Here is a 15,436-nt window from a genome sequence, read left to right as displayed (position 1 = left end):
TAGGGTTAGGGTTAGGGTTAGTGATTGGCTGGACCGATTGACTCAAAATCGATCACGCATGTCCCCCTCACTGGTGTAAGCAGGGTCGCCAGTTTTGGTTGGATTCCGGTGGAATTTGTATTTTACATGAATATTTTAAAGAAAAGACCATTTTTCATGAAAAAAAAGGTCGCCGATTTATTTCAATAGCTTCCAGGTCTTTGGACCGATTGACTCGAAATTTCTCCCAAACGTGCTCCTATACTGGCTGAACGAGACACAGCAGTCCCCGTTGGATTCGGGTGGAATTTGTATTTTTGGTGAATATTTTAGTGAAAGGGGCCATTTTAAATGAGGCTGGCTTAAGGCTGCTGTTAGGGCTAGGGTTAGGGTTAAGGGGCTGGGGTTTCGGATCACGGCCGTCTTTTGGCCGATTGACTCGAAATTGATCACGCATGTCCTCCTCACCGGTGGAATGAGGCTCCCCGGTTTTGGTTGGATTCCGGTGGAATTTGTATTTTTGGTGAATATTTTAAAGAAAAAAATGGCCTTTTTCATGAAAACGTCGGCCGATTTTTTCAATAGCTTCCAGGTCTTTGGGCCGATTGACTCGAAATTTCTCCCAGACGTGGTCCTATACTGGCTGAACGAGACACAGCAGTCCCCATTGGATTCGGGTGGAATTTGTATTTTTGGTGAATATTTTAGTGAAAGGGGCCATTTTAAATGAGGCTGGCTTAAGGCTGCTGTTAGGGCTAGGGTTAGGGTTAAGGGGCTGGGGTTTCGGATCACGGCCGTCTTTTGGCCGATTGACTCGAAATTGATCACGCATGTCCTCCTCACCGGTGGAATGAGGCTCCCCGGTTTTGGTTGGATTCCGGTGGAATTTGTATTTTTGGTGAATATTTTAAAGAAAAAAATGGCCTTTTTCATGAAAACATCGGCCGATTTTTTCAATAGCTTCCAGGTCTTTGGGCCGATTGACTCGAAATTTCTCCCAGACGTGGTCCTATACTGGCTGAACGAGACACAGCAGTCCCCATTGGATTCGGGTGAAATTTGTATTTTTGGCGAATATTTTAAAGAAAAAATGGCCTTTTTCATGAAAACGTCGGCCGATTTTTTCAATAGCTTCCAGGTCTTTGGACCGATTGACTCGAAATTTCTCCCAGACGTGGTCCTATACTGGCTGAACGAGACACAGCAGTCCCCATTGGATTCGGGTGAAATTTGTATTTTTGGCGAATATTTTAAAGAAAAAATGACCTTTTTCATGAAAACGTCGGCCGATTTTTTCAATAGCTTCCAGGTCTTTGGACCGATTGACTCGAAATTTCTCCCAGACGTGGTCCTATACTGGCTGAACGAGACACAGCAGTCCCCATTGGATTCGGGTGAAATTTGTATTTTTGGCGAATATTTTAGTGAGAGGGACAATGTTTCATGAGGCTGGCTTAAGGCTGAGGCTAGGGTTAGGGTTAGGGTTAGGGTTATAGGGCTAGGGTTAGGGTTATGGGGCTAGGGTTAGGGTTACGGTCGTCTTTTGACCGATTGACTCGAAATTGCACACGCATGTCCTCCTCATTGGTGGAATGAGGCTCGCCGGTTTTGGTTGGATTCCGGTGGAATTTGTATTTTTGGTGAATATTTTAAAGAAAAAAATGGCCTTTTTCATGAAAACGTCGGCCGATTTTTTCAATAGCTTCCAGGTCTTTGGACCGATTGACTCGAAATTTCTCCCAGACGTGGTCCTATACTGGCTGAACGAGACACAGCAGTCCCCATTGGATTCGGGTGAAATTTGTATTTTTGGCGAATATTTTAGTGAGAGGGACAATGTTTCATGAGGCTGGCTTAAGGCTGAGGCTAGGGTTAGGGTTAGGGTTAGGGTTATGGGGCTAGGGTTAGGGTTATGGGGCTAGGGTTAGGGTTACGGTCGTCTTTTGACCGATTGACTCGAAATTGCACACGCATGTCCTCCTCACTGGTGGAATGAGGCTCGCCGGTTTTGGTTGGATTCTGGTGGAATTTGTATTTTTGGTGAATATTTTAAAGAAAAAAATGGCCTTTTTCATGAAAACGTCGGCCGATTTTTTCAATAGCTTCCAGGTCTTTGGACCGATTGACTCGAAATTTCTCCCAGACGTGGTCCTATACTGGCTGAACGAGACACAGCAGTCCCCATTGGATTCGGGTGAAATTTGTATTTTTGGCGAATATTTTAAAGAAAAAATGACCTTTTTCATGAAAACGTCGGCCGATTTTTTCAATAGCTTCCAGGTCTTTGGACCGATTGACTCGAAATTTCTCCCAGACGTGGTCCTATACTGGCTGAACGAGACACAGCAGTCCCCATTGGATTCGGGTGAAATTTGTATTTTTGGCGAATATTTTAGTGAGAGGGACAATGTTTCATGAGGCTGGCTTAAGGCTGAGGCTAGGGTTAGGGTTAGGGTTAGGGTTATAGGGCTAGGGTTAGGGTTATGGGGCTAGGGTTAGGGTTACGGTCGTCTTTTGACCGATTGACTCGAAATTGCACACGCATGTCCTCCTCACTGGTGGAATGAGGCTCGCCGGTTTTGGTTGGATTCCGGTGGAATTTGTATTTTTGGTGAATATTTTAAAGAAAAAAATGGCCTTTTTCATGAAAACGTCGGCCGATTTTTTCAATAGCTTCCAGGTCTTTGAACCGATTGACTCGAAATTTCTCCCAGACGTGGTCCTATACTGGCTGAACGAGACACAGCAGTCCCCATTGGATTCGGGTGAAATTTGTATTTTTGGCGAATATTTTAAAGAAAAAATGGCCTTTTTCATGAAAACGTCGGCCGATTTTTTCAATAGCTCCCAGGTCCTTTGACCGATTGACTCGAAATTTCTCCCAGACGTGGTCCTATACTGGCTGAACGAGACACAGCAGTCCCCATTGGATTCCGGTGGAATTTGTATTTTTGGTGAATATTTTAGTGAGAGGGACAATGTTTCATGAGGCTGGCTTAAGGCTGAGGCTAGGGTTAGGGTTAGGGTTAGGGTTATAGGGCTAGGGTTAGGGTTATGGGGCTAGGGTTAGGGTTACGGTCGTCTTTTGACCGATTGACTCGAAATTGCACACGCATGTCCTCCTCACTGGTGGAATGAGGCTCGCCGGTTTTGGTTGGATTCCGGTGGAATTTGTATTTTTGGTGAATATTTTAAAGAAAAAAATGGCCTTTTTCATGAAAACGTCGGCCGATTTTTTCAATAGCTTCCAGGTCTTTGAACCGATTGACTCGAAATTAATCCCAGACGTGGTCCTATACTGGCTGAACGAGACACAGCAGTCCCCATTGGATTCGGGTGAAATTTGTATTTTTGGCGAATATTTTAAAGAAAAAATGGCCTTTTTCATGAAAACGTCGGCCGATTTTTTCAATAGCTTCCAGGTCTTTGGACCGATTGACTCGAAATTTCTCCCAGACGTGGTCCTATACTGGCTGAACGAGACACAGCAGTCCCCATTGGATTCGGGTGAAATTTGTATTTTTGGCGAATATTTTAGTGAGAGGGACAATGTTTCATGAGGCTGGCTTAAGGCTGAGGCTAGGGTTAGGGTTAGGGTTAGGGTTATGGGGCTAGGGTTAGGGTTATGGGGCTAGGGTTAGGGTTACGGTCGTCTTTTGACCGATTGACTCGAAATTGCACACGCATGTCCTCCTCACTGGTGGAATGAGGCTCGCCGGTTTTGGTTGGATTCTGGTGGAATTTGTATTTTTGGTGAATATTTTAAAGAAAAAAATGGCCTTTTTCATGAAAACGTCGGCCGATTTTTTCAATAGCTTCCAGGTCTTTGGACCGATTGACTCGAAATTTCTCCCAGACGTGGTCCTATACTGGCTGAACGAGACACAGCAGTCCCCATTGGATTCGGGTGAAATTTGTATTTTTGGCGAATATTTTAAAGAAAAAATGGCCTTTTTCATGAAAACGTCGGCCGATTTTTTCAATAGCTTCCAGGTCTTTGGACCAATTGACTCGAAATTTCTCCCAGACGTGGTCCTATACTGGCTGAACGAGACACAGCAGTCCCCATTGGATTCGGGTGAAATTTGTATTTTTGGCGAATATTTTAGTGAGAGGGACAATGTTTCATGAGGCTGGCTTAAGGCTGAGGCTAGGGTTAGGGTTAGGGTTATAGGGCTAGGGTTAGGGTTACGGTCGTCTTTTGACCCATTGACTCGAAATTGCACACGCATGTCCTCCTCACTGGTGGAATGAGGCTCGCCGGTTTTGGTTGGATTCCGGTGGAATTTGTATTTTTGGTGAATATTTTAAAGAAAAAAATGGCCTTTTTCATGAAAACGTCGGCCGATTTTTTCAATAGCTTCCAGGTCTTTGAACCGATTGACTCGAAATTTCTCCCAGACGTGGTCCTATACTGGCTGAACGAGACACAGCAGTCCCCATTGGATTCGGGTGAAATTTGTATTTTTGGCGAATATTTTAAAGAAAAAATGGCCTTTTTCATGAAAACGTCGGCCGATTTTTTCAATAGCTTCCAGGTCTTTGGACCGATTGACTCGAAATTTCGCCCAGACGTGGTCCTATACTGGCTGAACGAGACACAGCAGTCCCCATTGGATTCGGGTGAAATTTGTATTTTTGGCGAATATTTTAGTGAGAGGGACAATGTTTCATGAGGCTGGCTTAAGGCTGAGGCTAGGGTTAGGGTTAGGGTTAGGGTTATGGGGCTAGGGTTAGGGTTACGGTCGTCTTTTGACCGATTGACTCGAAATTGCATACGAATGTCTTCCTCACTGGTGGAATGAGGCTCGCCGGTTTTGGTTGGATTCCGGTGGAATTTGTATTTTTGGTGAATATTTTAAAGAAAAAAATGGTCTTTTTCATGAAAACGTCGGCCGATTTTTTCAATAGCTTCCAGGTCTTTGGACCGATTGACTCGAAATTTCTCCCAGACGTGGTCCTATACTGGCTGAACGAGACACAGCAGTCCCCATTGGATTCGGGTGAAATTTGTATTTTTGGCGAATATTTTAAAGAAAAAATGACCTTTTTCATGAAAACGTCGGCCGATTTTTTCAATAGCTCCCAGGTCCTTTGACCGATTGACTCGAAATTTCTCCCAGACGTGGTCCTATACTGGCTGAACGAGACACAGCAGTCCCCATTGGATTCCGGTGGAATTTGTATTTTTGGTGAATATTTTAAAGAAAAAAATGGCCTTTTTCATGAAAACGTCGGCCGATTTTTTCAATAGCTTCCAGGTCTTTGGACCGATTGACTCGAAATTTCTCCCAGACGTGGTCCTATACTGGCTGAACAAGACACAGCAGTCCCCATTGGATTCGGGTGAAATTTGTATTTTTGGCGAATATTTTAGTGAGAGGGACAATGTTTCATGAGGCTGGCTTAAGGCTGAGGCTAGGGTTAGGGTTAGGGTTAGGGTTATAGGGCTAGGGTTAGGGTTATAGGGCTAGGGTTAGGGTTATGGGGCTAGGGTTAGGGTTACGGTCGTCTTTTGACCGATTGACTCGAAATTGCACACGCATGTCCTCCTCACTGGTGGAATGAGGCTCGCCGGTTTTGGTTGGATTCCGGTGGAATTTGTATTTTTGGTGAATATTTTAAAGAAAAAAATGGCCTTTTTCATGAAAACGTCGGCCGATTTTTTCAATAGCTTCCAGGTCTTTGAACCGATTGACTCGAAATTTCTCCCAGACGTGGTCCTATACTGGCTGAACGAGACACAGCAGTCCCCATTGGATTCGGGTGAAATTTGTATTTTTGGCGAATATTTTAAAGAAAAAATGGCCTTTTTCATGAAAACGTCGGCCGATTTTTTCAATAGCTTCCAGGTCTTTGGACCGATTGACTCGAAATTTCTCCCAGACGTGGTCCTATACTGGCTGAACGAGACACAGCAGTCCCCATTGGATTCGGGTGAAATTTGTATTTTTGGCGAATATTTTAGTGAGAGGGACAATGTTTCATGAGGCTGGCTTAAGGCTGAGGCTAGGGTTAGGGTTAGGGTTAGGGTTATGGGGCTAGGGTTAGGGTTATGGGGCTAGGGTTAGGGTTACGGTCGTCTTTTGACCGATTGACTCGAAATTGCACACGCATGTCCTCCTCACTGGTGGAATGAGGCTCGCCGGTTTTGGTTGGATTCTGGTGGAATTTGTATTTTTGGTGAATATTTTAAAGAAAAAAATGGCCTTTTTCATGAAAACGTCGGCCGATTTTTTCAATAGCTTCCAGGTCTTTGGACCGATTGACTCGAAATTTCTCCCAGACGTGGTCCTATACTGGCTGAACGAGACACAGCAGTCCCCATTGGATTCGGGTGAAATTTGTATTTTTGGCGAATATTTTAGTGAGAGGGACAATGTTTCATGAGGCTGGCTTAAGGCTGAGGCTAGGGTTAGGGTTAGGGTTAGGGTTATGGGGCTAGGGTTAGGGTTACGGTCGTCTTTTGACCGATTGACTCGAAATTGCATACGAATGTCTTCCTCACTGGTGGAATGAGGCTCGCCGGTTTTGGTTGGATTCCGGTGGAATTTGTATTTTTGGTGAATATTTTAAAGAAAAAAATGGTCTTTTTCATGAAAACGTCGGCCGATTTTTTCAATAGCTTCCAGGTCTTTGGACCGATTGACTCGAAATTTCTCCCAGACGTGGTCCTATACTGGCTGAACGAGACACAGCAGTCCCCATTGGATTCGGGTGAAATTTGTATTTTTGGCGAATATTTTAAAGAAAAAATGACCTTTTTCATGAAAACGTCGGCCGATTTTTTCAATAGCTCCCAGGTCCTTTGACCGATTGACTCGAAATTTCTCCCAGACGTGGTCCTATACTGGCTGAACGAGACACAGCAGTCCCCATTGGATTCCGGTGGAATTTGTATTTTTGGTGAATATTTTAAAGAAAAAAATGGCCTTTTTCATGAAAACGTCGGCCGATTTTTTCAATAGCTTCCAGGTCTTTGGACCGATTGACTCGAAATTTCTCCCAGACGTGGTCCTATACTGGCTGAACGAGACACAGCAGTCCCCATTGGATTCGGGTGAAATTTGTATTTTTGGCGAATATTTTAAAGAAAAAATGGCCTTTTTCATGAAAACGTTGGCCGATTTTTTCAATAGCTTCCAGGTCTTTGCACCGATTGACTCGAAATTTCTCCCAGACGTGGTCCTATACTGGCTGAACGAGACACAGCAGTCCCCATTGGATTCGGGTGAAATTTGTATTTTTGGCGAATGTTTTAGTGAGAGGGACAATGTTTCATGAGGCTGGCTTAAGGCTGAGGCTAGGGTTAGGGTTAGGGTTAGGGTTATGGGGCTAGGGTTAGGGCTACGGTCGTCTTTTGACCGATTGACTCGAAATTGCACACGCATGTCCTCCTCACTGGTGGAATGAGGCTGGCCGGTTTTGGTTGGATTCCGGTGGAATTTGTATTTTTGGTGAATATTTTAAAGAAAAAAATGGCCTTTTTCATGAAAACGTCGGGCGATTTTTTCAATAGCTTCCAGGTCTTTGGACCGATTGACTCGAAATTTCTCCCAGACGTGGTCCTATACTGGCTGAACGAGACACAGCAGTCCCCATTGGATTCGGGTGAAATTTGTATTTTTGGCGAATATTTTAGTGAGAGGGACAATGTTTCATGAGGCTGGCTTAAGGCTGAGGCTAGGGTTAGGGTTAGGGTTAGGGTTATAGGGCTAGGGTTAGGGTTATGGGGCTAGGGTTAGGGTTACGGTCGTCTTTTGACCGATTGACTCGAAATTGCACACGCATGTCCTCCTCACTGGTGGAATGAGGCTCGCCGGTTTTGGTTGGATTCCGGTGGAATTTGTATTTTTGGTGAATATTTTAAAGAAAAAAATGGCCTTTTTCATGAAAACGTCGGCCGATTTTTTCAATAGCTTCCAGGTCTTTGAACCGATTGACTCGAAATTTCTCCCAGACGTGGTCCTATACTGGCTGAACGAGACACAGCAGTCCCCATTGGATTCGGGTGAAATTTGTATTTTTGGCGAATATTTTAAAGAAAAAATGGCCTTTTTCATGAAAATGTCGGCCGATTTTTTCAATAGCTTCCAGGTCTTTGGACCGATTGACTCGAAATTTCTCCCAGACGTGGTCCTATACTGGCTGAACGAGACACAGCAGTCCCCATTGGATTCGGGTGGAATTTGTATTTTTGGCGAATATTTTAGTGAGAGGGACAATGTTTCATGAGGCTGGCTTAAGGCTGAGGCTAGGGTTAGGGTTAGGGTTAGGGTTATGGGGCTAGGGTTAGGGTTACGGTCGTCTTTTGACCGATTGACTCGAAATTGCATACGAATGTCTTCCTCACTGGTGGAATGAGGCTCGCCGGTTTTGGTTGGATTCCGGTGGAATTTGTATTTTTGGTGAATATTTTAAAGAAAAAAATGGTCTTTTTCATGAAAACGTCGGCCGATTTTTTCAATAGCTTCCAGGTCTTTGGACCGATTGACTCGAAATTTCTCCCAGACGTGGTCCTATACTGGCTGAACGTGACACAGCAGTCCCCATTGGATTCGGGTGAAATTTGTATTTTTGGCGAATATTTTAAAGAAAAAATGACCTTTTTCATGAAAACGTCGGCCGATTTTTTCAATAGCTCCCAGGTCCTTTGACCGATTGACTCGAAATTTCTCCCAGACGTGGTCCTATACTGGCTGAACGAGACACAGCAGTCCCCATTGGATTCCGGTGGAATTTGTATTTTTGGTGAATATTTTAAAGAAAAAAATGGCCTTTTTCATGAAAACGTCGGCCGATTTTTTCAATAGCTTCCAGGTCTTTGGACCGATTGACTCGAAATTTCTCCCAGACGTGGTCCTATACTGGCTGAACAAGACACAGCAGTCCCCATTGGATTCGGGTGAAATTTGTATTTTTGGCGAATATTTTAGTGAGAGGGACAATGTTTCATGAGGCTGGCTTAAGGCTGAGGCTAGGGTTAGGGTTAGGGTTAGGGTTATAGGGCTAGGGTTAGGGTTATGGGGCTAGGGTTAGGGTTACGGTCGTCTTTTGACCGATTGACTCGAAATTGCACACGCATGTCCTCCTCACTGGTGGAATGAGGCTCGCCGGTTTTGGTTGGATTCCGGTGGAATTTGTATTTTTGGTGAATATTTTAAAGAAAAAAATGGCCTTTTTCATGAAAACGTCGGCCGATTTTTTCAATAGCTTCCAGGTCTTTGAACCGATTGACTCGAAATTTCTCCCAGACGTGGTCCTATACTGGCTGAACGAGACACAGCAGTCCCCATTGGATTCGGGTGAAATTTGTATTTTTGGCGAATATTTTAAAGAAAAAATGGCCTTTTTCATGAAAACGTCGGCCGATTTTTTCAATAGCTTCCAGGTCTTTGGACCGATTGACTCGAAATTTCTCCCAGACGTGGTCCTATACTGGCTGAACGAGACACAGCAGTCCCCATTGGATTCGGGTGAAATTTGTATTTTTGGCGAATATTTTAGTGAGAGGGACAATGTTTCATGAGGCTGGCTTAAGGCTGAGGCTAGGGTTAGGGTTAGGGTTATGGGGCTAGGGTTAGGGTTATGGGGCTAGGGTTAGGGTTACGGTCGTCTTTTGACCGATTGACTCGAAATTGCACACGCATGTCCTCCTCACTGGTGGAATGAGGCTCGCCGGTTTTGGTTGGATTCTGGTGGAATTTGTATTTTTGGTGAACATTTTAAAGAAAAAAATGGCCTTTTTCATGAAAACGTCGGCCGATTTTTTCAATAGCTTCCAGGTCTTTGGACCGATTGACTCGAAATTTCTCCCAGACGTGGTCCTATACTGGCTGAACGAGACACAGCAGTCCCCATTGGATTCGGGTGAAATTTGTATTTTTGGCGAATATTTTAAAGAAAAAATGGCCTTTTTCATGAAAACGTCGGCCGATTTTTTCAATAGCTTCCAGGTCTTTGGACCGATTGACTCGAAATTTCTCCCAGACGTGGTCCTATACTGGCTGAACGAGACACAGCAGTCCCCATTGGATTCGGGTGAAATTTGTATTTTTGGCGAATATTTTAGTGAGAGGGACAATGTTTCATGAGGCTGGCTTAAGGCTGAGGCTAGGGTTAGGGTTAGGGTTATGGGGCTAGGGTTAGGGTGATGGGGCTAGGGTTAGGGTTACGGTCGTCTTTTGACCGATTGACTCGAAATTGCACACGCATGTCCTCCTCACTGGTGGAATGAGGCTCGCCGGTTTTGGTTGGATTCCGGTGGAATTTGTATTTTTGGTGAATATTTTAAAGAAAAAAATGTCCTTTTTCATGAAAACGTCGGCCGATTTTTTCAATAGCTTCCAGGTCTTTGGACCGATTGACTCGAAATTTCTCCCAGACGTGGTCCTATACTGGCTGAACGAGACACAGCAGTCCCCATTGGATTCGGGTGAAATTTGTATTTTTGGTGAATATTTTAAAGAAAACATGGCCTTTTTCATGAAAACGTCGGCCGATTTTTTCAATAGCTTCCAGGTCTTTGGACCGATTGACTCGAAATTTCTCCCAGACGTGGTCCTATACTGGCTGAACGAGACACAGCAGTCCCCATTGGATTCGGGTGAAATTTGTATTTTTGGCGAATATTTTAAAGAAAAAATGGCCTTTTTCATGAAAACGTCGGCCGATTTTTTCAATAGCTTCCAGGTCTTTGGACCGATTGACTCGAAATTTCTCCCAGACGTGGTCCTATACTGGCTGAACGAGACACAGCAGTCCCCATTGGATTCGGGTGAAATTTGTATTTTTGGCGAATATTTTAGTGAGAGGGACAATGTTTCATGAGGCTGGCTTAAGGCTGAGGCTAGGGTTAGGGTTAGGGTTAGGGTTATGGGGCTAGGGTTAGGGTTACGGTCGTCTTTTGACCGATTGACTCGAAATTGCACACGCATGTCCTCCTCACTGGTGGAATGAGGCTCGCCGGTTTTGGTTGGATTCCGGTGGAATTTGTATTTTTGGTGAATATTTTAAAGAAAAAAATGGCCTTTTTCATGAAAACGTCGGCCGATTTTTTCAATAGCTTCCAGGTCTTTGGACCGATTGACTCGAAATTTCTCCCAGACGTGGTCCTATACTGGCTGAACGAGACACAGCAGTCCCCATTGGATTCGGGTGAAATTTGTATTTTTGGCGAATATTTTAGTGAGAGGGACAATGTTTCATGAGGCTGGCTTCAGGCTGAGGCTAGGGTTAGGGTTAGGGTTAGGGTTATGGGGCTAGGGTTAGGGTTACGGTCGTCTTTTGACCGATTGACTCGAAATTGCACACGCATGTCCTCCTCACTGGTGGAATGAGGCTCGCCGGTTTTGGTTGGATTCCGGTGGAATTTGTATTTTTGGTGAATATTTTAAAGAAAAAAATGGCCTTTTTCATGAAAACGTCGGCCGATTTTTTCAATAGCTTCCAGGTCTTTGGACCGATTGACTCGAAATTTCTCCCAGACGTGGTCCTATACTGGCTGAACGAGACACAGCAGTCCGCATTGGATTCGGGTGAAATTTGTATTTTTGGCGAATATTTTAAAGAAAAAATGGCCTTTTTCATGAAAACGTCGGCCGATTTTTTCAATAGCTTCCAGGTCTTTGGACCGATTGACTCGAAATTTCTCCCAGACGTGGTCCTATACTGGCTGAACGAGACACAGCAGTCCCCATTGGATTCGGGTGAAATTTGTATTTTTGGCGAATATTTTAAAGAAAAAATTACCTTTTTCATGAAAACGTCGGCCGATTTTTTCAATAGCTTCCAGGTCTTTTGACCGATTGACTCGAAATTTCTCCCAGACGTGGTCCTATACTGGCTGAACGAGACACAGCAGTCCCCATTGGATTCGGGTGAAATTTGTATTTTTGGCGAATATTTTAAAGAAAAAATGGCCTTTTTCATGAAAACGTCGGCCGATTTTTTCAATAGCTTCCAGGTCTTTGGACCGATTGACTCGAAATTTCTCCCAGACGTGGTCCTATACTGGCTGAACGAGACACAGCAGTCCCCATTGGATTCGGGTGAAATTTGTATTTTTGGCGAATATTTTAGTGAGAGGGACAATGTTTCATGAGGCTGGCTTAAGGCTGAGGCTAGGGTTAGGGTTAGGGTTAGGGTTATGGGGCTAGGGTTAGGGTTATGGGGCTAGGGTTAGGGTTACGGTCGTCTTTTGACCGATTGACTCGAAATTGCACACGCATGTCCTCCTCACTGGTGGAATGAGGCTCGCCGGTTTTGGTTGGATTCCGGTGGAATTTGTATTTTTGGTGAATATTTTAAAGAAAAAAATGGCCTTTTTCATGAAAACGTCGGCCGATTTTTTCAATAGCTTCCAGGTCTTTGGACCGATTGACTCGAAATTTCTCCCAGACGTGGTCCTATACTGGCTGAACGAGACACAGCAGTCCCCATTGGATTCGGGTGAAATTTGTATTTTTGGCGAATATTTTAGTGAGAGGGACAATGTTTCATGAGGCTGGCTTAAGGCTGAGGCTAGGGTTAGGGTTAGGGTTAGGGTTATGGGGCTAGGGTTAGGGTTACGGTCGTCTTTTGACCGATTGACTCGAAATTGCACACGCATGTCCTCCTCACTGGTGGAATGAGGCTCGCCGGTTTTGGTTGGATTCCGGTGGAATTTGTATTTTTGGTGAATATTTTAAAGAAAAAAATGGCCTTTTTCATGAAAACGTCGGCCGATTTTTTCAATAGCTTCCAGGTCTTTGGACCGATTGACTCGAAATTTCTCCCAGACGTGGTCCTATACTGGCTGAACGAGACACAGCAGTCCCCATTGGATTCGGGTGAAATTTGTATTTTTGGCGAATATTTTAGTGAGAGGGACAATGTTTCATGAGGCTGGCTTAAGGCTGAGGCTAGGGTTAGGGTTAGGGTTATGGGGCTAGGGTTAGGGTTACGGTCGTCTTTTGACCGATTGACTCGAAATTGCACACGCATGTCCTCCTCACTGGTGGAATGAGGCTCGCCGGTTTTGGTTGGATTCCGGTGGAATTTGTATTTTTGGTGAATATTTTAAAGAAAAAAATGGCCTTTTTCATGAAAACGTCGGCCGATTTTTTCAATAGCTTCCAGGTCTTTGGACCGATTGACTCGAAATTTCTCCCAGACGTGGTCCTATACTGGCTGAACGAGACACAGCAGTCCCCATTGGATTCGGGTGAAATTTGTATTTTTGGCGAATATTTTAGTGAGAGGGACAATGTTTCATGAGGCTGGCTTAAGGCTGAGGCTAGGGTTAGGGTTAGGGTTAGGGTTATGGGGCTAGGGTTAGGGTTACGGTCGTCTTTTGACCGATTGACTCGAAATTGCACACGCATGTCCTCCTCACTGGTGGAATGAGGCACGCCGGTTTTGGTTGGATTCCGGTGGAATTTGTATTTTTGGTGAATATTTTAAAGAAAAAAATGTCCTTTTTCATGAAAACGTCGGCCGATTTTTTCAATAGCTTCCAGGTCTTTGGACCGATTGACTCGAAATTTCTCCCAGACGTGGTCCTATACTGGCTGAACGAGACACAGCAGTCCCCATTGGATTCGGGTGAAATTTGTATTTTTGGCGAATATTTTAAAGAAAAAATGGCCTTTTTCATGAAAACGTCGGCCGATTTTTTCAATAGCTTCCAGGTCTTTGGACCGATTGACTCGAAATTTCTCCCAGACGTGGTCCTATACTGGCTGAACGAGACACAGCAGTCCCCATTGGATTCGGGTGAAATTTGTATTTTTGGCGAATATTTTAAAGAAAAAATGGCCTTTTTCATGAAAACGTCGGCCGATTTTTTCAATAGCTTCCAGGTCTTTGGACCGATTGACTCGAAATTTCTCCCAGACGTGGTCCTATACTGGCTGAACGAGACACAGCAGTCCCCATTGGATTCGGGTGAAATTTGTATTTTTGGCGAATATTTTAAAGAAAAAATGGCCTTTTTCATGAAAACGTCGGCCGATTTTTTCAATAGCTTCCAGGTCTTTGGACCGATTGACTCGAAATTTCTCCCAGACGTGGTCCTATACTGGCTGAACGAGACACAGCAGTCCCCATTGGATTCGGGTGAAATTTGTATTTTTGGCGAATATTTTAGTGAGAGGGACAATGTTTCATGAGGCTGGCTTAAGGCTGAGGCTAGGGTTAGGGTTAGGGTTAGGGTTATGGGGCTAGGGTTAGGGTTATGGGGCTAGGGTTAGGGTTACGGTCGTCTTTTGACCGATTGACTCGAAATTGCACACGCATGTCCTCCTCACTGGTGGAATGAGGCTCGCCGGTTTTGGTTGGATTCCGGTGGAATTTGTATTTTTGGTGAATATTTTAAAGAAAAAAATGTCCTTTTTCATGAAAACGTCGGCCGATTTTTTCAATAGCTTCCAGGTCTTTGGACCGATTGACTCGAAATTTCTCCCAGACGTGGTCCTATACTGGCTGAACGAGACACAGCAGTCCCCATTGGATTCGGGTGAAATTTGTATTTTTGGCGAATATTTTAGTGAGAGGGACAATGTTTCATGAGGCTGGCTTAAGGCTGAGGCTAGGGTTAGGGTTAGGGTTAGGGTTATGGGGCTAGGGTTAGGGTTATGGGGCTAGGGTTAGGGTTACGGTCGTCTTTTGACCGATTGACTCGAAATTGCACACGCATGTCCTCCTCACTGGTGGAATGAGGCTCGCCGGTTTTGGTTGGATTCTGGTGGAATTTGTATTTTTGGTGAACATTTTAAAGAAAAAAATGGCCTTTTTCATGAAAACGTCGGCCGATTTTTTCAATAGCTTCCAGGTCTTTGGACCGATTGACTCGAAATTTCTCCCAGACGTGGTCCTATACTGGCTGAACGAGACACAGCAGTCCCCATTGGATTCGGGTGAAATTTGTATTTTTGGCGAATATTTTAAAGAAAAAATGGCCTTTTTCATGAAAACGTCGGCCGATTTTTTCAATAGCTTCCAGGTCTTTGGACCGATTGACTCGAAATTTCTCCCAGACGTGGTCCTATACTGGCTGAACGAGACACAGCAGTCCCCATTGGATTCGGGTGAAATTTGTATTTTTGGCGAATATTTTAGTGAGAGGGACAATGTTTCATGAGGCTGGCTTAAGGCTGAGGCTAGGGTTAGGGTTAGGGTTATGGGGCTAGGGTTAGGGTGATGGGGCTAGGGTTAGGGTTACGGTCGTCTTTTGACCGATTGACTCGAAATTGCACACGCATGTCCTCCTCACTGGTGGAATGAGGCTCGCCGGTTTTGGTTGGATTCCGGTGGAATTTGTATTTTTGGTGAATATTTTAAAGAAAAAAATGTCCTTTTTCATGAAAACGTCGGCCGATTTTTTCAATAGCTTCCAGGTCTTTGGACCGATTGACTCGAAATTTCTCCCAGACGTGGTCCTATACTGGCTGAACGAGACACAGCAGTCCCCATTGGA

The sequence above is a fragment of the Pagrus pagrus genome (assembly GCF_965226575.1).
Source record: "Pagrus pagrus genome assembly, chromosome: 9".
Lineage (NCBI taxonomy): Eukaryota > Metazoa > Chordata > Actinopteri > Spariformes > Sparidae > Pagrus > Pagrus pagrus.
The sequence above is the reverse complement of the archived record's forward strand: the minus strand, read 5'-3'. Positions refer to the sequence as shown.